General features: G+C 48.8%; 1 protein-coding gene across 4 annotated transcripts in view; it reads right to left on the reverse strand.

Moving 5' to 3' along the window:
* Positions 1 to 12042, reverse strand: part of LOC134731271 (uncharacterized protein KIAA0040-like) — a 35086-nt gene extending 23044 nt beyond the window's left edge. For 2 of the 4 annotated variants that reach the window (XM_063627411.1, XM_063627409.1), the window contains exon 1: positions 11838 to 12042. The gene's annotated coding sequence lies outside the window, so the exon portion shown is untranslated. The other 2 variants (XM_063627408.1, XM_063627407.1) reach the window with 2 other exon arrangements.
* Positions 12043 to 22647: the final 10605 nt, after the last annotated feature.

A 22647-nucleotide genomic window follows, 5' to 3' on the forward strand; every position in this document is an offset into this window, starting at 1 on the left:
TGGATCCGTATACAACCATAGTTCTCTCTCACCCCACCCCCATCCACTGCTCCCTACCCCATCTCCTGGCCTCTATTCAACATTGTTGCCCTGGGGAAACCTTCCTTGACCTCATTACAGGTCAGAGCCCCTGCTCTGTGCCCTTCACCATACCTACAGTGTCACCACAACCCATAATCTGCAGTAGGGTAATTGTTTAATCATTGTTCTGCCTTTCTAGATGGAATCTATTCCCACCATGGCATCCTCTGCATCTGGGACATATTTTGCCCTTGAGAAATATGTGCTGAATTAACAAATGAACATGTTTATAGATGAAGAAGCTCTGAGGCTCACTGAAATTAAATGACTCATCTAAGGTCTCATACCTAATAAAAGATCATGTGCCAATTCCTCTATCTCTAAATAGCCAGTTTTCCTTCTGCTCTGCCACACTAGTTTCTAGGTTCACACAGATCATGTTGGTCAGTTGGAAAGAGATACCCAGGAAAATAAAGTCTCCAGTTGAAATGTCAATATCTCGGGTTTGGAGAGCTCTTCCAGCCTGGGCAGTATGCTCAAATACCAGGTATTCTTGGGTGCTCCTGAGTAGATCTCTTTTGGAGACTGGCTACTTTTTAATCTCCAGTGAGGCTGTCAGGACTAAGAAACAGAGATGAGAGCAGCCGAGGCTCGACTTCCAAGGAACACTGGTCTCAAATGGACAACAAGCTTTGTTTTCATGGGGTGCCATGTTGAATATCAAGATTACATCACTTGGAAGTGAGACTACCCTTGTTGGAAAGCCCTGATTGGCTGTGTTTCTGACTTCTTGGTGTTCTTGATTTTTAATTTTTTTTAAATATACAGGGTCTCACTCTGTCACCCAGGCTACTGTGCAGTGGCACAATCACTGTAACCTTGATTTCCTGGGCTCAGGCAATCCTCCTGCCTCAGCCTCCCAAGTAGCTGGGACTACAGGCGTGCACCACCACATCTGCCTAATTTATTATTATTATTACTTTGGTAGAGACAGGGTCTTCCTATGTTGCCCAGGCTGGTCTTGAACTCCGGGCCTGAAGTTATCCTCCTGCCTCAGCCTCCCAAAGTGCTGAGAGTACAGGCATGAGACACTGTGCTTGGCCTCTTTGTGCTCTTCAATTGATATGATTTTATTTGGTAACTTCTGGCTGCAAAGTCAACTGAGTAGAGTGTGTGTGTATTTGTAGGGGGCGGGGGGCTGGCTCACTACCTCACTGCTATTACTGTAAAAAGACCTCCTTGCTTTTTCCTGGAGGGAGGAACTTCCTTTGCTGGCTTTTTCTTCCTTCACTGATTCTGGGTTGTTGATACCATTGTGGCCAAGGAAGCCAGGAACTTCCATTTCCATTCTCTGCTGTACAGCAGCAAATTATTCAATTCAACTCACATTTGTTGAGTACCTACTATGTGCATGAAGAACTTCTCTCTCTTCTAAGGCTTTCCCAGACAATGCTGCCTAGTGAGAAGTAGAAAACTTGCCAGCTATCCGGGGAACGAAATCAAAATTGAATTTTTCTTCTTTTGATAGAGACTTTAGGAATAAAGTCAAGGAATTTATTTTTTTTTTGTTGGGGAACTGGGCAAGCACAGGCGAAGTGCCATAAGGCATGACTAGTTCAGTATCCCAAGGGAAATTCAAAAAAATGCTTATGGAAGCAGCAAGGAGGGAGCCGTTAATTCCAATGACGAATCCAGGGCAGACTTCGATGAGGGTGTGATTTGAGTTGGCACCTGCAAGGTGCATAGAATGTTTAAAGGCAGCAGGGACGGGAAAGAAAGGTGACTCCAGGCTGCTCAAGAAACCCAGCTGGCTCAGAGAAAGAATCCAGTCAAAGTGGCCTGTGCTCCAACTCAGCTCTAGAGGCCTCCAACCTCCCGATGTTATGGCTGCAACACTAAAACAGCTTGCTCCACCTGACCCCCTCTCCCAGGGCCTTCTCGCAGCCACTGCTTTAATTGCCATGGCATTCCAGGGACCACTCCAGCACCTGATGGGGATTCAAGGTTCTGGCCCTAGGAGGAGGCTGCTCCTGATGTTCTCTCCCTCCATACATCATAACATGTTATGACTTGAGTGTCCGGGGATAGGGCCATAGGCAGGAGTGACTGATGACATATTGGGCTTAAGGACATTCAGGGCTACAATTTCAAATTGTTTTCACATTTGACTATGAAGGCAGATTACTGTGTTAAGGAAACTTGAGTGTATAGTGAGTTTTCTGCCTCCTCCCTGTCCCTCACCCTCACCCCAACTACATTTTATCTCTTTGTACAGCATATCCTTACATTTGATGATAATTCTGACTTCAAATTGGGTGTCACAAGGCCCTGCATAACCAAAGCCAGTTCCACTTGGCTCACGTTCAAAGGGATCCCTCTTTCCCTGCCCTCTCACCCACAATCAGCCTGCCAACATTTAGCACAAAGTTTGTGGAAACAAATGACATTCTGCCCTAAGAGTCAAGCCTAGATCAGTCCGTGGTCAGAGGTTGCACAACGGAAGCCCAAGAGGCAGCTGCCACCAGAGAGTGGATTGTGTTTGATCTGCAGCTCTCAGTCTACGCTCTCACCCAGCTTGTGTGACCCTCTCAGATGGACCAGCCTGGGTCAAAGCCTGGTCCCACCACACACTGGCTTCTGAATATGGAAAGTCCCTTTCCCTCTCTGTGACTCAGTTTCCTCAACTATAAAAGGGGGATAAGAATAGACCCTCTGTCGTAGGATTATTGTGGGAACCAGATGAGTTAAATACTCTGTGTGATGTGGGTGAAACAGTGCCTGGCACAGAGCACATCTTCAGTGCATGTTGGCTTTACCTGTCAGGCACCCTGTAGGCATCTGAGCTTGTGACCTCTGCTGGGGCCCAATGCTGAGGAGCTCGAGTATGCAAAAGGGAAGACAGTGATGAATCCTGTGTGCATGATGGAAAGATGCCACTGTTTCATTATTTCAGAGCGAGTGAGGGATGCTCAGGCCTGTAAAACTGACGCAAAGCACCCTCTAAATAGGTGGGAAAAAGAGGATTTGTTAGCCCAGGGGCCATTTTCTGGAATCATCTGTAGCACAGAGATATCATAGTTGAAAATTTCTTTCCTTCTCTACCACCTCACCTCCCTGACGATGCTTGCTCACTGATAGTACATAGGCTGCTCCTGTTTGCTTTCCCACTTGACATTAAGCTATTACAGAGCTTTCTCCTCTGCATATCCCCAGGGTCTGGTTCAGTGCTGGCACATATTAGATGTACAATAAATGCTTTTTGATTAAGTAATTGACTGGTTATGATCTGAGGAGATGAGAAAGAACCAGAGTGAAGAGTATCTCTGTGAGGGCTATGCTATGTCCATGGGCCAGGAAGCCCACATTCACTTCTGGCACCCCAAGCTCTCATACTTATCCAAGCTTCTTGTAGGCCCCTGCAGAGCCAGGTGATAGGTTGGGATAGCAGGGTAGGTCTCCAGCAGGGTGAGGGGACCAGGACCCGGGCCTGGGCAGAGCAGGAAGACCTTGCAATGGGCTGAGCTTTCACAATTGGGGTTGCAGCTCAAAGCAGCAGCTTATGGCTCAGGTAAGTTGGTTGGACATCTGGGGAGCCAGCCGAACAAGGGTGAAGCAGGACTCAGGGATTCCAGAATGGCACAGCCACAGCCTGAGCAGTGGGTGAAGAGATGGCCACACTAGCGAGCAGAGATCCCAGCATAGACTAATCCCAGGAATGGGCTTTTCTCACAGCTCTCAATGAGAGGCACAGGGCTTGCAGCTAGGTGCTTGCAGGCTCCTGGGTGGTAGGTGGTAGGTCCTTGAGGTGGAATCTGTGACTGCATTTTGTTCTGTTTTTTAAAAATTCTCCACAGCCTCTAGTGTAGTGTCAGGTACACACAGAAGAGCTTGAGAACTGTGTATGGAAAAAAATGGAAGCAGCCAGAGTCATGTCCGGGCAGCTTCTGCCTTGTGAAGCAAAGCCACCAGGCCTCCTAGGAGTCCTCAAAATTCTCTTTATGCAAAGAGGAGTTGCAGATGACTGACCAAAAGCAAGTGATACATCCTGACAGTGCCTGGGAGAGAGGAGTGAGAATTACCAACTGGAGAGAGTCTAGACCTTCCCATGAAGCTACTGCTTCTTGTACCTGCCAGCTGAGATGAACTGGCAAAGATACTGTATAGCCATACGCTAGGAGTCTTTGAAGCAATAACAAACCTTAATTGAAATGGAGAAATCAGAGTTCAGGAAAGAGGTTTCCCAGTTCATTTCTTCTCTGCGATCTCATGTCATATTACAGGGTCTCCTCCCTGGGCATTGGCCGACTTCACATGGTGCCACTGGAAGGCCTCCTGCCCCACTCCCTACCCTTCTTCTCCCTCTTCCCTTGTCTTCTTCTCATGTACACCATGTCTGTTCAGAGACAGAGGACAGCCAAAGCCATTGGAGGCCTTTTCTTGTCTCCCTTCCCCATCCCAGGGCACATCTGTTTTGAGAAAGTCTATGAGTTGAAATATAGGACCAAGGCATAGGAGTTCCATGTCAGTGTAACAGGGCTGGGCATTCCTTCTACAGAAGCACACATGTTTATGAACCTATGTTTAATAAGTGGCAACTGTGTGCCAGACACTGTGCACTGGAAATGCAATGAACTGAAAACAGGTATTCACACAAATCCTTGTTCACAGCACACTATTCACAATAGCCACAAGGTGGAAACAACGCAGATGTCAGTCAACGAATAAACAGATAAACTCTTATGGTATATGCACACAATGGAATATGATTCAGCCATAAAAAGGAATGAAGTACCAATACATGCTACAACATACATCAACCCTGAAAACACGTTAAGTGGAAAAGGCCAGTAGCAAAAGGTCACATATTGTATAATTCCATTAATATGAAATATCTAGAATAAGCAACTCCATAGAGGTAGGATGCAGATTGGTGGTTGCTGGGGACTGGGAAGAGGGAACAATAAGAAGAAATTGCTTAATGGGTATGGGGTTTTATTTTGGGGTGATGAAAATGTTTTGAAACTAGATGGAGGGGTGATTGCACAACATTCTGAATGTACTAAATGCCACTAAGCTATTCACTTTAAAATGGTTAATTTTATGTAACATAAATTTCACCTCAATTAAAAAAATTCAAGAGGAAACAACAAAATTTCTTGAAAACTAATAGATGTCACATGGTAAAGAATGGCAGAGTTTCCCTTATTAATTGTTTGAGAAATATAAAATGTTGTCTGTGATCTCTTTACTGTGTATTTATTCATTAATTCCAATGCCAAGTGTTGAATGACCACATGCCCAGTAGTTTAAGTACTTTTCCCCTTACCCTCAGGCCCTACCTTGAAGGAATAATATTTTATAAACCACCAAAATCTTACTCCTGGAAAATGTCAGTCAGGAGCATCTGAACTTCTTCCCCTGTGGCACATGCTCTGTGACTGTGTCTCCTCCCTTGTTCCAGCCAGTGTGGAGGACTGCAGTGCCTTTGTCTGGAAATGAGGTGTTCTTTCCATGGCCAGCTTTGGGAAGCTGTGCTATCCACCCACTGAAAATAGTCAAAACCCAGCTCTTTCCTCAAAGGGGTCAACGATGTCCTTATGCAAAACCAAGAAAAGCACAGTCTTTGGAAATCGGCAAGGAAGAAAGCACTGCTTTCTTCCTGTACTTGTGAAGGCTTTGGTCCAAGTGTCTTGCAGGGCAAGATCTGAGTTTCTAATTGGGAAACTAGGAAAGCTCTGAGCAGGCTGCATCTGGTGCGGTGGTATGCAAGTGTGTTCCCCTTTCCCAGTGGAGGTTTCATTATGGAATGGTGTGGGTCACCCATGTAATGAGACGGGAGGCTTTTATCTAGGCCACTGTTATGCTATGCTGGCAACTGCTACTCAATAGATTGTGGGCCTTGGGCAGGAGGGAAGTTTCAGGTCAGGAGTGGAAGGTGGGGAGAGAGAAAGGAAGGTGGAAGCCATCAGTCATTTACAAGAAAGGGGTTTCATAGATAAGCTAAGTCTGCAGGACTGGCCTTAAGAGTAACTTATTCTCTTTTGTTATTGACACATCTCCCTAACATAATGTTGAAGAAACTATATATGTTTCTGGTGGGGGTGGGCAGGATTGTATGCCTTAAATTCTTAGCACCACCATTCAATAAGTGGTTACTGAGAGCCTAGCATGCACACCGAAAATTTGTGGGAGCCAAGAAAGTTTGGATAGACATTTGTTTACTCTGGGTTTCAAATCACTGGGAAGGTCACTTTGACCCCAGCGTTAGTTCCTGGGTGGTTTCAGGCCAGTGTGCAGGAGTGGCTGTCTGGAACTTGCAGGCTACAGCCAGGGCTTTGGTACATGATGATCACATGCAGAGGGGCTTTTGAAAACTGGCACTTTGGCCCATGGGGCTGCAGAGGAATCACAGGTTAGAAACCATGAGCAGATGGATGCACATTCAATATCTTAGACCTGAGTTGGGGAGGAACAAGAAGCTCTTGACTCAGAGTGCAGCATTCTTTTCTCTTATTTATGGTGGCCACTGTCACATGTCATTTAGGTTAATACACAGCATATCCACTGTACTATTCTGTTCCCATAATACTAAGCTCATGGAACTTCCCTGTTCCCACTGCCTCTTTCCCTTCCCCTGCCCTTGACCCTCTTTCCCTGCCCCTACACCACCTCTGAACCTGTGGCCCACAGCTCTTTTCCCTGTCAGGACAATGTGAAGACTAAACATACTATCACATGCAACTATCCTTATTGTTATTATTTGTATATTATTTTCCTCTCTTCTGCCAATTTTCTTTTTATGACTTGCCTGGGAAACCAAAAAAAAAATGCTGATGGGCTTTTCTGAAGACTATCCAGCTTGAAATTAGGGTTGTATTTGAGGAGAATAAAATGTAACTGAAAAACATCCCGTCATGAGAAAGCTACAGTGAAGAGCAAGGGCATGTCTGCAGCGGCTTCTAAATACAATCATCTCTTCAATTTTGACCAAGAACTACAGCAATGGTTAGGTTTTGTTTCATTTCTTGGTGACAAACTCCATGGAGCGGCTTGCTCACAATCGTGGGAGCAAGTCTCTTCCCAGGGGTGGGGATTGGGTTTGGATGCCGCCATGTCCCCTGGGAGTTGCCTCTGAGAAAGAAATCTTGTGTTTGTGTGAGGTTCGTTTTGGAACTTAGCTGCCCTTTCTTGGTCTCCACTAAATGTTCACTCATGTCCCCAGATGATACTCTGTTCAGATGGCTCAGACTGATGTGGGGGAAAAGCCAGAAACCTGGTCTGGGCTCTGGCCCTGGGGATTGTCTTTCAAAGAATTTGCACCCGATTTTCCTTTTGCCGTCCAGGGAGGGAAAAAGTCTGTCATGCCACTGTCTTTATCTCTCTTACTGTGTCTGTGACGAGTCTCCTGAAAGCCCATTATTCACCTGGAACCCTTCTTGCTGAATGGTAAGTTACATATCGATATTGGATATGTAATTCCGACTGCTCCACTGGTCTCTAGCTCATTCTTATCTCTGAGGCGAAACACTCTTCCTGACAAGTTTGAGGAAACGCTGAAAGGATTTTAGTTAATTAAGGCACCCAATGTTGTTTCTCTTCTTGAGGGGTATTTGGGAACTCCTGAGAAAACTTAAAGGATTGAAACTGAGGAAACAGAAGAGACGAGGGTGGTATGGAGGTTGCCTTAAAAGTTGAGAACTACCTGCATCCCTTGAGGGTCTGCCCCTAGTTTGCTCTGGAGGCCACTAGGGGAGGATTGGAACTTCAGGTACAATTTTCATTTCACCTTTCCGCAGGCATTTGAATGCCTAGCTGTGTGCTTGTGTGCGAGATACAAAAGGTGATAGAGACCCTGGATAATATTGGGTATTCCTGGGCAGAGGCAGATAGAACTTGGATTCTGGTCCCTCCATTAACCAGCTCTGTGACTGGGCCCACACTTCCCCTCCCTGAACTGTAGTTTGCTCATCTGTAAAGTGAAGGGGTGGGGGTGGCTCTTCTCAGAAGTGTTTTTCCATTTGAAGTCTCTGAATCTGTGGTTACTTCCTCTTTTTCATCAACAGCTTAGCCTCTATTAGAACCCTGTTTACTTGAAGGTTTTTGATGTTGGCATAACATTCGAACTTCACGGGGTTGGAGTAAGTCAGGCTTCCCTGGTTGGGACAGGGAAAAATCACAAATATACCCAAGCCATTGACTGATGCTCAGATTCCAGGCCATTGGATTAAATGAGTTAAACCAGCACCTTGGTGAGAATTAGAAAAAAGCATTCCCTCCATGTGGACTCAGTTGCAAGTGGGGTGGGTCTAAGGCCTAGCAGGTGGAATTCTGGTACTTTCAGCTCCATAGACTCCCAGGAGTCCTTGTGCAGTACACAACCTGCATAAGCAATAGCGGAGCATTGACTTCTTTGGGCTCTGACCATTTTAGCTAAGGAGGACAAAAAAGGCCAGAGTAGATGCATATCATTGATATGATGGAAGGAGACTTTTAATTACTGCCTTAAAATATGTCATACAATAAAAAAGCTGCAAGTCTGGGCCGAAGATGCTGCCCAGAGCCTACACCTACACAGTCTGTCTAATTTTGGTAGTTTCAAGAGGCAAGATTAGAAATAATAATAAAATCCCTTATATTTTTAGAGTCTTACAATTTATGCAGCACATTCAATGTACTTTCTTTTTCAATTTGATTCTGATCTAACCATTGCCCTGGTGAGTAATAATTATCCCCATTTTAAATATAAGGGAAATGAAGCTGAGAGATTCAAGAACTTGTTCAAGGTCAGCCAGCATGCCATGCTACTTAGCGGGATCGTGCCACCGATTGTGTTGTACGAGGAAGGGAAGCGGTTAAGCCAGGAACTGAACCCATGTATGTCTAGCTCCAAGCTCAAGGTTTTTTCTTCCATGCAGGTCACACAAGATCCTGAGCAGAGCACTGGCAGCCAGACCTAAATAACTACTCTGTAGGGGTCTGAAATTAGTCAGAGTAGGTCATCCTTCTTGTTTTTATGAAGTCAGGACTCTCCCACACAGGGGTAGGTAACTAAAGACTTGGAGTGTGAGTTCTGGAAAGGTCTTCACAGATCTTACAACTGAACTAAGTATTAATTTTTCACATGGAGGAGTGATAATTAAATGCTTGTTTACTATCTATGTGCCATGAACCCAGAATTCTCTCCTTCATTTTAGGAATTATCCTCGAAGGTATCTTGAGAAAGCCTTGAGCGTTTGGAGAAAGTCATCTGGAAGTCACCATATGATATGAAAATATCTATAGACCACTACTGACAAATACAAGACTCTTCAGCACCAATGTGGTGCTACCACAGGCCTCTTTAGCTGCCTTCCACCTCCACCTACGTTCCAGACCTGTATACCCAACTGCTTATCTCCATCTGCACATTTGCTGGGCATATTCAACTTTAATATGTCTAAAGTGTTAATCACTGCCTTCTCCACAATCTGCTTCCCAAGCCCACTCCTTCTCTAGCTTACATGATTTTTATTAATGGCTCCACAAGGTACCTTCCACTGCCTATCCCACTCAACACCTTATAATCACTCCCTGTTCACTCATTCCTCCTTTACCACATTCACTTGGTCACCAGGTACTTTTGATTCTACTTCCTAAAATCCATTCCTTTTCCTCAGTTCCCACTGCCATTGTCTTAGCTGAGGTCTTAATTATCTCTGCTTCCCATCTCTCTAAGCCAGCCCCCATCTGGCCAATACTTCTTTCTCCAAACACAAATCTGACCGGATCCTTCCTCTTCTTAAAAACTCAAAAATGGCTTCCCATAGGAGGGAGTTCACCCTTCTCAGTCTAGCATTGTAATTCCTATTACACGCTGTTCCCTACCTGCCATTGACTTTGCATACCCTCTTTGTTCAAAACACACTTTCCCTAGGAACTCCTAGTCATTTTCAAGACCCTGCTCATCTATCACTTCTGTGGTGTGGACTTCACAGATAATTCTGGGGAAGGATCTCCTCCCTCTCCCCTGGATTAGTCAGTGCCCTGTAGCTACTGCTATTATAATGTATATTATCCTGAACTGCAGTTTATTTCTGTATCTGTCTCACTTACCAGACTGAAGCTCCTCAAAAGCAGAAGCCATCTCATTATCTTTGGACTCCAAGGCCCTGGTATACTGGCCAGCACACGGTAGGTTTGGTAAATGCTGAATGAATGTATGGAATGGTTGCACCTCCCTTTTTGGTGAAATCAATAACTTAGTTTGTTGAGTGTTTATTATTCTCTTGGGTTTAGTCTTTAGGGAAGAGGGCAGAAGTCATACTCATTTCACAGGCTAAATATTGACAATGTATGGAGGCCAAAGAAACATTTGTTTTACAACACATCTCTTTCCTAAAATTGTATCTGGGGTGGGGACAGACAGGCAGAATTTCAGACAAAAGGAAAGACTTGGTCAGATTTTCCTGTACAGCTGCCTCTCCAGCCCAGCACTGGGTGAAGGGCAGGCACATCAGACTAAGTGGTTGATACAACTGAACCCGCTTAAAGGCTGGTAAGACTCTTGCAGAAGTCTTTAGATAGAACTTGCAAACCATTTGCAAAAGGGTTAGGAACAGGATACATCAATGCTGTTTTTAAGTCCTGCTCTTTGTAACTCAAGGCTCTCCATTATCTAACAGAACTTCAGAATGAGGGTTCCTTAAAATTAGCTTCAGGTCCTTATGAGCTGTAGCTGAGCAAATGAAATGCAACTGCTTTAGAAGGGAGGCGCTTCCAAGATGCTCCAGTGGTCTTTTCCTTCCCTTCCTCGTACAACACAATCGGTGGCACAATCCCGCTAAGTAGCATGGCATGCAGGCTGCCGGTGTTCTCTGTTAAATTAGGGTGAGTGCTTGTCTGTGCTTCAGTTTCCCTTTCGGTTAGGCAGGACTGGTCTTCCCACTAGCTATCATCTATAGTTTACTTAACTCTATTATCATATGATGAATCCCCGTAAAGCTCTTCAGAATGTTAGGGAAACAGGTCCTATTATGCCCCCATTCTACCTTCATGGGTGGGATGGGGGGTCCGGGAGTGGGACCATTGATTGTCAAAGAAGTTAGGAAGTAATCTGTGTCACAGCAAGCTCCCTGGAAACTCTCAGAATAGCAAACAGGTTTCCTCTCCGCCCCTGGCTCCAGGCCATATTTTCGTTTTGGCTAGTTCCTTAGCCCCAGAGAAAATCTGGCTTCACCTAGAATGGTTTAGAAACACCTAAGCCCGCGAAGCTTTCTGGAGGGTCTCAGGCCTTGGCTTTCTCAGTAAAAAACAGAATTTCCATGTGTCCCCTTCAAAGCGCTCCTACCGGCAGCTGGAGTAAGGTAACTCCACCGCTGACCTCCGAGGAGTTCATGTGGACTCAGCCCAGGCGCAGAGAGGAAGACTCCTGAGAGTCCTCGCGAAGGAGGGAAACACACCAGAACTAAAGTTGTGAAGGCGCAAGAGGCTACTTAGGAATAATTCGTTGTATCTCTGGGGCAGGTCTCATCCTTCTAAAGACAGGAGTGAGTGGGCGTCCCCTTCCAAACAGAGGGCGCTTAAAAATGTATTTTTAAAAAACATAACAGAAAGTCCTGAAACTCACCTTTCGGTCCGCGGAAGGGCTTCCTGCAGGCCCAGGGAATCTCCTGGGTGCTGCCCCGTCTGACAGCGCCCCGGGCTCTGGAGGGAACTGTGGGTTCCTTCTTGGTTGCCTCTGCACTCCCACCCTGAGCCAGGTCTGGCGTGTAGGGCCCCTGCGCCGGCCGAGGTCTTGGGAGCCGCCCGCCCCGCCCCGCCCCCGCCCCCGCGCGTACCTGCCGCTGCCGCCGAGGACAGCGCCCTCTGTGTTCCCTGCCTTCCTGCGGGCCGACGCCTGGCATAGTTGAGGTTTCGCTCCAACTCTGTCCTGCCCCCTGATGTCAGAGGCACAACTTCCTGAATCTGGCTTGCCGTTCCGCCCGCTCCAGGGGTTCGGCCCAGGCTTTCCACCCTGGGCCAGCCCACCTCGGGTGCCTCTGGCCTTGGGCGCACACGCCCCAGACGCGCCCTCTCCGTCTTCCCGCCAGTGGCTCCCCACTCCCCGCCCCGCCATTACGTGTCCTCGCCCCCTCAGTCCCGGAACACGCCTCCTTCAGGACACAGCGGCTGCGGAGCCAGCCCCAGTGTCTTTCACAGACGCACCAGTGTTCCAGGAACGGGACACAGAACTCCGGGCAAGCCCGGCTTCAGGGAAAACAGCAGCCTAAATAGAGCGGCCTTCCTGGAAGGGGTGGGAGGCGTTGGAGAGGGATACCATGCGGCAGGTTGGGTGAAGGCGCCAATGTCTTATCGGGACAAATGAGCATGACAGTCCCCTCTAGCCAACACCGGTTGCTGCAAGGGGTGCAGGTGACATCTCAGAAGAGTCTTTGTCTCTGCTCCCTGGAGGCGTTAAGGAAAACTGTGCCCAAGGAGCTGTCACAAGCAATGATGGAGGGGAAAGCTGACTTCAAAAAGTTCTCAGGGGTTCTTCCCTCTCATCCTCAGCTGCTCTCCATCTACTTTCTATTCAGATCTCTTGGCTCTAGTTCGGAGCACATGGGATGCTAGGAAATGAAAAGACCTGCGCCCGGTTGAATGGTGGACTCCAGACACAAAGCTCTGATGATTCAGAGCTTGTTCAGTGCCTCCAGGGATACTGTGGGTGGGAAAAGAGGGGGATGCCAGGACCTGGCTGTGGAGCATCTCAGGGGCCTCCTCAGTGTCATCCTGGGAGGTCCTCCCTGACAAGGGCCTGAGATGCTGTTCCCTCGACTGTATTTGCCAGATACACAGGTACCAGGTGCCAGGTGCTGAGCCAGGACTTGCCCTCCATCGACTGTGGCTGAGTATGGATGTCCTTTGGCTTCTGCAACTGGGCATTAAAACGACTGCTGCAACCAACTGTCACAACTGAGATTCAAGAGATTCCTTTCTGTTTATTCAGGAGAAACCACGTGGCTCTGAGTTGAAAGGCCAAAAAGAAAACCCACCATCCAGCCTGAAATGCCAAAAATGGCTAGGAAAAGAGGAAAATAAAAGTTTTTTTTTTTGTTTTTTTTTTTTTTTTACAGAGAAAGACTAGATTCGCAAGCCGAGAGAAGCTCAAATCTGTAATGACACTTTGAGCCTGCAATTGTCTACCTATGTACAGTAGGTTCCTCTCAAACTCCTGGAGCCTAAGGCCAGAGTATAGAGTCTAACAGGGCCATGAGGAAGACAGGCCTGGGATGGATGATAGTAAGGCCTTGAATGCCGGCCTGAAGATTTGGGAATGGGGGTCTCCTGCCTGGAGGTTTACACACAGTGTATCATTCAACCTTTCACAACACAATTACGAGAGGTAGTATTATCCTCATTGTACAGGTGAGGAAATTGTGGTTGAGAGGAAGCTAAGGAAGTTCCTCAAGGTCACATAGCTAATAAATGGTACAGCCAGGTTTGAATCCAAGTGTTTCCAACCGCCACCCCCCCACCCCCTGACTCAGTGCATCCTTTTACCACCATATCATCTAGTAGAGGAGGAACTTGCCTTCTGTGAAGGAATTCCACACTTGAGCAGGGATCATGTGCAGGTCTTGAATGACGCCTATTGCGGGGAGGCCATAGAAAATGCTTTGCTGAAAGTCTGGAGCAACATTACAGATTGGTTCTGGCCAGGGTGATGAGTATGTAGGGTTGCTTTTAAGAGAAAAGAGGAAGAAACTAAATGAGAAAAACAGGGGCAATCGAGTTGAGCTCAGGGCTTCATAGACATGGTTGTCTGATAGTAGAAAGGAAACCAGGGGCCATCCATAAGATGGTATCTCTAGCTATCTCAATTCGTAAGGAGAAAAGTCTAATGCTGAAAACCAGAAAATTCTGTGCAGAGAAATCAGGGACTTATAGGTGGGCTGGATGGTGGATTTACTCACACTAGACTGTCAAGGCTGCAAAGTCTGTTGCTGTATTGACACTACCAGAAGATGCAATTATGCAGAAGAAAAGAAGTGGGCATCTGGCAAGGATGTTTTCACCCTGGATGAATGATGCATTCCTTATGAAAAAGCAGGTTGGAGCACCCACCTACTATTTTATTCCTTGGCAGTAAAATCCCAACTCCTATGAACTCATGAACAGCCCCAGGCAGCAACAGGGCTATTACGTTTTGCTTAATCCTTATTATTTTTCTTGTTTTCAGTAAGGATATTTGAAGTTGGTCAAGAGCTTAGTGGGCACTAAATGGAGTAGAACAAAATATTAACTTTTCTTTTTTTTAAAAAAAGAAGCCAAAATAAGCAGATTCGTGCACTGAGACTGGAAATTGGAACCCCTTTTTGACCACTCCTCACTAGCTTTAGCACCTGCTGATCTCTGGTTTCACATCAGTATGTTGCAGAAAACAAGGGTTGTCTCCCTCTCAGATACCGTGAAAATCAGTGGAGTGCTAAGTATTGAACTTAGTCTGCTTTGAAGCTAAGACTGACTACACTTGGATTTCTTTCTTGGCAATGCCGTATTTCAGACAGGTTAACTTGCAGTATTGGCCAGTACTGATCCACCTGTGCTGCCTGGAGACAGTTTCCCATGAGTTTGCAAAATCAGAGTCTAGAAGCCGTGTCTTTTATAATGTGGTTGCACCCAGGACAGTGCTGCACAAAATTGGACACATTCTTTTTTTTTTTTTTTTTTATTAATTTTTTTTGCATACAAAAACAATAAACATTTTCTAAAAATACATACAAACAAAAAGATGCGTATCAAACATATTAGGAAGGTTGCACATGGGAAGTCGGGGAATAGAAATGGGGGTGGGAGTTAAAATAAATGAGAGAGGGACTTTATATGGATCAGTGATAATAACTCAATCCTCTATTTGACAAAGAAGAGGGAGAAGGAAGAGGAAGAAAAAGAAAGTGGGATAAAGGATCAGAAAGGGAGGAAAATAGAAAAAATTAGAGTATGACTCCAGGGTAGACCTGTTTTGTTGTCATTGAGTTGGTTGGTTGGTTTGTCTGTTGTATTCTTCATGTTTCGCCAAGTTGGCCAGACTGGTCTCGAACTCCTAGTCCGAAGTGATCAACCCGCCTCGCCCCCTAGAGTGCCGGGTCCACAGGCGTGAGCCACCACAACCAGCCCCCACATTGCTTCTGGCCTCCATGGTAGACCTCCCAGACGGAGCGGCCAGGCAGAGGAGCTCCTCACTTCTACCCAGACACGGGGCGGCCGGGCAGAGGGGCTCCTCACTTCCCAGACGGGGCGGCCAGGCAGAGACGCTCCTCACTTCTTCCCAGACGATAGGTGGCCGGGCAGAGGCGCTCCTCACTTCCCAGACGATGGGTGGCCGGGCAGAGGCGCTCCTCACCTCCCAGACGATGGGTGGCCGGGCAGAGGCGCTCCTCACCTCCCAGACAATGGGCGGCCGGGCAGAGGCGCTCCTCATCTCCCAGACGATGGGTGTCCGGGCAGAGGCATTCCTCACTTCCCAGATGGGGCAGCCGGGCAGAGGCGCTCCTCACTTTCCAGATGATGGGTGGCCGGGCAGAGGCGCTCCTCACCTCCCAGACGATGGGTGGCCTGGCAGAGGCGCTCCTCACCTCCCAGACGATGGGTGGCCGGGCAGAGGCGCTCCTCACCTCCCAGACGGGGCGGCCGGGCAGAGGCGCTCCTCACTTCTTCCCGGACGGGGCGGCCAGGCAGAGGCGCTCCTCACTTCTTCCCGGACGGGGCGGCCGGGCAGAGGCGCTCCTCACTTCCCAGACGGTGGGTGGCCGGGCAGAGGCGCTCCTCACTTCCCAGACGATGGGTGGCTGTGCAGAGGCGCTCCTCACTTCTTCCCGGATGGGGCGCCCGGGCAGAGGCGCTCCTCATTTCTTCCCGGACGGGGCGGCCGGGCAGAGGCGCTCCTCACTTCCCAGACGGGGCGGCCGGGCAGAGGCGCTCCTCACTTCTTCCCGGACGGGGCGGCCGGGCAGAGGCGCTCCTCACTTCTTCCCGGTCGGGGCGGCCGGGCAGAGGCGCTCCTCACTTCTTCCCGGACGGGGCGGCCGGGCAGAGGCGCTCCTCACTTCTTCCCGGACGGGGCGCCCGGGCAGAGGCGCTCCTCGCTTCTTCCCGGACGGGGCGGCCGGGCAGAGGCGCTCCTCACTTCCCAGACGGTGGGTGGCCGGGCAGAGGCGCTCCTCACTTCCCAGACGATGGGTGACCGGGCAGAGGCGCTCCTCACTTCTTCCCGGATGGGGCGGCCGGGCAGAGGCGCTCCTCACTTCTTCCCGGATGGGGCGGCCGGGCAGAGGCGCTCCTCACTTCTTCCCGGATGGGGCGCCCGGGCAGAGGCGCTCCTCATTTCTTCCCGGACGGGGCGGCCGGGCAGAGGCGCTCCTCACTTCCCAGACAGGGCGGCCGGGCAGAGGCGCTCCTCACTTCTTCCCGGACGGGGGCGGCCGGGCAGAGGCGCTCCTCACTTCTTCCCGGACGGGGCGGCCGGGCAGAGGCGCTCCTCACTTCCCAGACGGTGGGTGGCCGGGCAGAGGCGCTCCTCACTTCCCAGACGATGGGTGACCGGGCAGAGGCGCTCCTCACTTCTTCCCGGATGGGGCGCCCGGGCAGAGGCGCTCCTCATTTCTTCCCGGACGGGGCGGCCGGGCAGAGGCGCTCCTCACTTCCCAGACAGGGCGGCCGGGCAGAGGCGCTCCTCACTTCTTCCCGGACGGGGCGGCCGGGCAGAGGCGCTCCTCACTTCTTCCCGGGCGGGGCGGCCGGGCAGAGGCGCTCCTCACTTCTTCCCGGGCGGGGCGGCCGGGCAGAGGCGCTCCTCACTTCTTCCCGGACGGGGCGGCCGGGCGGAGGCGCTCCTCACTTCCCAGACGGTGGGTGGCCGGGCAGAGGGGCTCCTCACTTCCCAGACGGTGGGTGGCCGGGCAGAGGCGCTCCTCACTTCCCAGACGGTGGGTGGCCGGGCAGAGGCGCTCCTCACTTCCCAGACGGTGGGTGGCCGGGCAGAGGCGCTCCTCACTTCCCAGACGGTGGGTGGCCGGGCAGAGGCGCTCCTCAGTTCCCAGACGGGGCGGCCGGGCAGAGGCACTGCTCACTTCCCAGACGGGGCGGCCGGGCAGAGGCACTCCTCACTTCCCAGACGGGGCGGCCGGGCAGAGGCGCTCCTCACTTCCCAGACGGGGCGGCCGGGCAGAGGCGCTCCTCACTTCCCAGACGGTGGGTGGCCGGGCAGAGGCGCTCCTCACTTCCCAGACGGTGGGTGGCCGGGCAGAGGCGCTCCTCACTTCCCAGACGGTGGGTGGCCGGGCAGAGGCGCTCCTCACTTCCCAGACGGTGGGTGGCCGGGCAGAGGCGCTCCTCACTTCTTCCCGGACGGGGCGGCCGGGCAGAGGCGCTCCTCACTTCTTCCCGGGCGGGGCGGCCGGGCAGAGGCGCTCCTCACTTCTTCCCGGATGGGGCGGCCGGGCAGAGGCGCTCCTCACTTCCCAGACGATGGGTGGCCGGGCAGAGGCGCTCCTCACTTCCCAGACGGTGGGTGGCCGGGCAGAGGCGCTCCTCACTTCCCAGACGGGGCGGCCGGGCAGAGGCGCTCCTCACCTCCCAGACGGGGCGGCCGGGCAGAGGTGCTCCTCACCTCCCAGACGGGGCGGCCGGGCAGAGGCGCTCCCCACCTTCCAGATGGGGCGGCGGCCGGGCAGGGGCTGCAATCCCAGCACCCTGGCAGGCCAAGGCAGGCGGCCGGGGGGTAGAGGCTGCCGCGAGGCCAGACCACGCCACCGCCCTTCAGCCCGGGCAACACCGAGCACTGGGTGAGCGAGACTCCGTCTGTAGTCCCAGTACCTCGGGAGGCTGAGGCGGGCAGAGCACTCGGCGTCAGGAGCTGGCGAGCAGCGTGGCCAAGATGGCGAACGCGTGCCTGCATCCAAAGGAGAAAAGGTAGGCAGCGGTGGCGGGCGCCGGCAGTCCCAGGCAGTCCGCGGCGCGGGCAGCAGCAAGCCGAGTAGATTGTAGCCTGGGCCAGAGAGAGAGAGAGAGAGAGAGAGAGAAAGGAAGGAAGGAAGGAAGGAAGGAAGGAAGGAAGGAAGGAAGGAAGGAAGGAAGGAATGGACACATTCTTCAGGTGCGGGAAATTTTAAATTGAGAACATTATTTTACTCTTACCAATAACTGTGGTGTATTCTTGCCTGCGACACTGTGAGAGGGTCTAGAAGGTTAAAACGGGGATAGGGAAAGTCTCCAAATAGCAATATGGATGTTCTGAGGAACTGAGTAGAAGTCACAGGGCTGCTGACAAGGAGAAGGCTGTTAGGAGGAAATGATCAAACTATAAATGGTATGGATATGATGAGCACAGACTTGTTCATCAGATCCTGAAATATAGCAGTGCTTTGGAACCACAAGTGGGGCAAGTTCAGGACAAGTCAGCGGAAATACTACTTCATGCAGCAGGTAATAAACTTATGAAATGAATGATCTCCCAGAGGAGGTACAAACGGGCAACATAAATGGATTCCAGAAGAGTGAATGGCAGAGGCATAAAGAGAGCTGCAGGAAGCAGAGATACACTCCATGTGGTGGGGAGTTCAGGGTGGCCCAATATGGCCTTACACAGTGTGTACCTGGGGGTCTTTGTGGTCAAAAGAGTCCTGGACCCCATAGGGCTTGGATTGGAGCTGACTGGCAGCACCAACACTACCACCCTAATTCTTCAGCCTCTGTGGCCTTTGCCTTATGAAGGCAGCAAAACCATGTTCTTTTTACCTGAGACTTACAGCCCATTTAAAATGCATTGCTTCTTTATTTTGACTTTCAACTTCTGAACAGATTTGAGTGTCTGCTTCTATACTGGTTACCATATTTAGCTCTTGCAATTAGATTTCTGTTCAGGTCTTCCTCCTAAATTATCTAATTCTGACATAAGTTACTCTAATTATGAAAGCTTTTTTAAAAAACAAAAAACAGGAGTTAACAATATACTTTCCTTGGGAGCTTTTTTTTTAATGCGGCATCCAAAATGTCTTCATTGCTACATCCAGGGTGCCTGGCAAAATGTTACTTTTACAGCTATAGCTCCAAATCTTGGCCCTGGAGGAGGTTTAGGAAGCTCTTGGATGTCTCCTCTAATAATCTACCTGTCTCCCACCACACACCTGCCCCTCTGCTCCATGCACTTTGTGCCTTTTTTTTTTTTTTTTTAGATGGAGTGTTGCTCTGTCGCCCAGGCTGGAGTGCAGTGGCACAATCTCGGCTCACTGCAAGCTCCGCCTCCCGGGTTCATGCCATTCTCCTGCCTCAGCCTCCTGAACAGCTGGGACTACAGGTGCCTGCCACCACACTCGGCTAATTTTTTTGCATATTTAGTAGGGACGGGGTTTCACCGTACTAGCCAGGATGGTCTCGATCTCCTGACCTCGTGATCCGCCCGCCTCGGCCTCCCAAAGTGCTGGGATTACAGGCTTGAGCCACCGCGCCTGGCCCACTGTGTGCTTTCTTGAGTACTCCTGTAAGTTCTAGAGATAGTATATCATGCCCCACCTCTTCCAGTATAGAGGTCAGGGTGAGCTGGTGGCTTAGAAAGCCCTTTGTTTATACTTCTGGGGCACGAAAGGGCTCAGTTTCCATTTTCTGTTTCTGGCTCACAGCCCCCCACCCCGAGTTGTGTCTTGAAAGCTATTTTTACAGCACTATCGCTGGCAGTCATAAACTGGCCAGGGTTACTCCTCAGACCGTTTGCTGGGATTCAGCACTGGCTTTGTTCAGATGTAAACAACAGGCCTCTGGATTCCATTTTGTGGCAGGGGTCTCGGTGTGGGGAGAGAGCCCCACAGAGTTCTCATTTTGCCTCTCTTTGTGGTTTCCTTTGTCATCTGTTCTTCCCTTGGGGATGAGTTTACATATCAATTTATTGAGCGAGCCCATCATGTGGGTTTCATGAAGTAGCATTTACATGGTCTGGGTAGAACACTTCTTGTCACTTTGTCAGAGAGATTCCTGGGAAACCCCAGCTTGCCCTGCCCAGTGCATTCATTCTGGCAGAAGTTTCTGTGAAGGCTGAAATTGTTCATTCCTCTTGCCCTGAGGGCCCACAAAGTAATATGGCTTTGAAATTTACTTCCTTAACTAGTTCAGTGACTCAGAACATCAATGTTGCCACAAACAAACTTCCTCTCCCAAGGCTGGCTCATTTATAACAGGTAAAAGGAAGGGCTGACAAAAACATCACAGAACAATGGGATAGCCTTCATTTATCAAGTTGCAAAAGTACACTCACTCACTGTGTTTTAATTACTATTGACTTTTTCTGTGCCAGGCACTGTGCTAAACTGCTTATACATATTGCCTTTAAATTTCTAACAACACTATGAGGTACTGTTATAATACCAATCTAATAGGTGTGGAAAGTGAGATTTGGAAAATTTAAAAATTTGTTAAAGGTCAGTAAGTGGCAGACAGAGATTTCAATAAATAGTAGTGAGAAATACTTTTATTCAGCACAGATATGTTCCCAGCATCATGCAAAATATTAGATTTGCAAAAATGAATGAGACTCTGGTCTAGTGAAACTGAAGTTTTAACCCAGAATTTTCTGAATTCAGAGCCCGATTGCTACTCACCTTATTCAGCTGGACGGGTGTGGGATGTCCGTGGGGCAGAATTAAATTACCGATTCTGGGATGATAACAATAATAATGACATATTATTATGGTGACAATAATAAAACCTGGAGCTTTGTAAGTTTTCAGTGATGTTTCATGTAGATTATTTACTTTGATCCAACCTTTGTTAAGGGAGCAAGGTCAATGAGGAGCTGGGGCCTGAAGAGGCTGCTGCCCATGGTAGTTGCATGACTGGACTAAAACCAGGGGGTCTGGCTTCTAGTCCAAAAATCTATACTTGCAGAATGTAAAAATGTATCTGGGAAGACACATTCCAGGAATATCTCTTGGTAGCATACTGAAGTGGTCATCAGGAAGTAACTGGAATCAAAGCCCAGACTGATGAGCTTATGCAGAATATGGATATCAGCCTTGGAGGGAATTCTTGCGCTTGGGAAAGCTATAAAATGGCTACAAAAGTGCTTCAAATTTCCCCGCTGAAGTATCTCTAAAAGATAGGACATTGTTGCTTTAGGAAGACATTATTTAGTATCTTGTGACTTCACATACACTTGACACACATTTTCATACACCTCTGGGGATGTATGCACCACAGTTTGAGAAGCATAGTATCAGATGACCTATGAAACTGCGTTAGAACTGTGCCCTAACCAACTAAACTAATAAATACAGCAATAGAATTTCATCCATCCATCCATCTATCCATCCATCCATCCATCCATCCACTGAAAAATATTTATGAAGAACCTGCCATAACCTCTGCACTGTGCTGGGTAGGCACTATGATATGATATGATAGCATATAGAAGCTCCTGAGGAATTTACACCCTAATGTGGAACTGACCATTGAAATGATTAGCAGTAGTAGAAACTACTTATAATGAAGTGCTAAATTTTGTAATTTGGATTTGAGGGCAGTGAGGGCTGGAGCACTCATGGAAACCTTCCTGATGGAGGTGGGTTGACCAGAATGTGGGAGGTGCGGAAGAATTTGAAGATAGGGAAAGACAGAATGGTTTCTAGTTGGCCACAGTCAGAACAAAGGTGTGGAGAAGGAATAAACATGGTAGGACTTTTTTGGTAAGTAATGTTAATTATTTGATGATTCATTCTCTCTCTCTCTCTCTCTGTCTCTCTCCCCATCACCCATCTCTTTCTTGTCAATGCAGAAAACTAGGGAAAGACTCAAAACAAAGGAGAAAAACAAAATATCCATAATTCTGATAACCAAAATGTAACACTTTGGTATAGGCTATTTTTGTCTTTTAGAAATAGAGTTTGTATGTAGGTAATTGTGGCCACTGCAGATTTTGAATAGTTGGCTGACCAATCTCAAAGACAGTTAATCTGGTGGACTTTTGCAGGATTTATTAGAGTGGGGAGAGACTGGGAGACTGAAGTCAGAAACTCCAACCTAGTAAAAGGCCACCATATACTTTAGCTCCTGCCTTGAAAACTAACTAGCTAACTCACTAGTTGCCTTGATCAATGATGAGTTTCTCCATCACTGAAGCAATTCACACAGAGACTGGATGACCACCTGGAGGAGTGCTGTGGAGGGGACTGCCATACCTGGAGAGAGGATTTAGTAGTCCATATGACCTCTTTCAATCCCAAGATTCCAGGGCTTACATTGTTAGCTGTGGAAATTTCACATTCAAATAAATTACGAGTTCTCTCCTATTTCTTATGATTTGACAGCAATTGCTTTGCTTAGTACATATTATTGGGTAACATGGTAAATGTTATTGGGCACTAGAAATCAACTAACTTTGAGGGGCTTGGGTTAAGCTTATGTGGATTTTAGCACTGCTGTGTTATTATTTGGGAGCTGCCTTTACATGGGAAACATTTAAGGAGAAACTCTCACCTCTACCCAATCTCTATCTGCCTGGGTGCCAGCTCAGTCACCACCTCCTTGACTCCCCAAGATGGAGGTAGAAGCCTCTCCTTTGTATTCTCACAGGACTCTGTGCTGAGGCAGCATGAAGCCTGCCCCGCAGTAATGAAATTA

This window comes from Symphalangus syndactylus, chromosome 12 (assembly GCF_028878055.3).
Source record: "Symphalangus syndactylus isolate Jambi chromosome 12, NHGRI_mSymSyn1-v2.1_pri, whole genome shotgun sequence".
NCBI lineage: Eukaryota > Metazoa > Chordata > Mammalia > Primates > Hylobatidae > Symphalangus > Symphalangus syndactylus.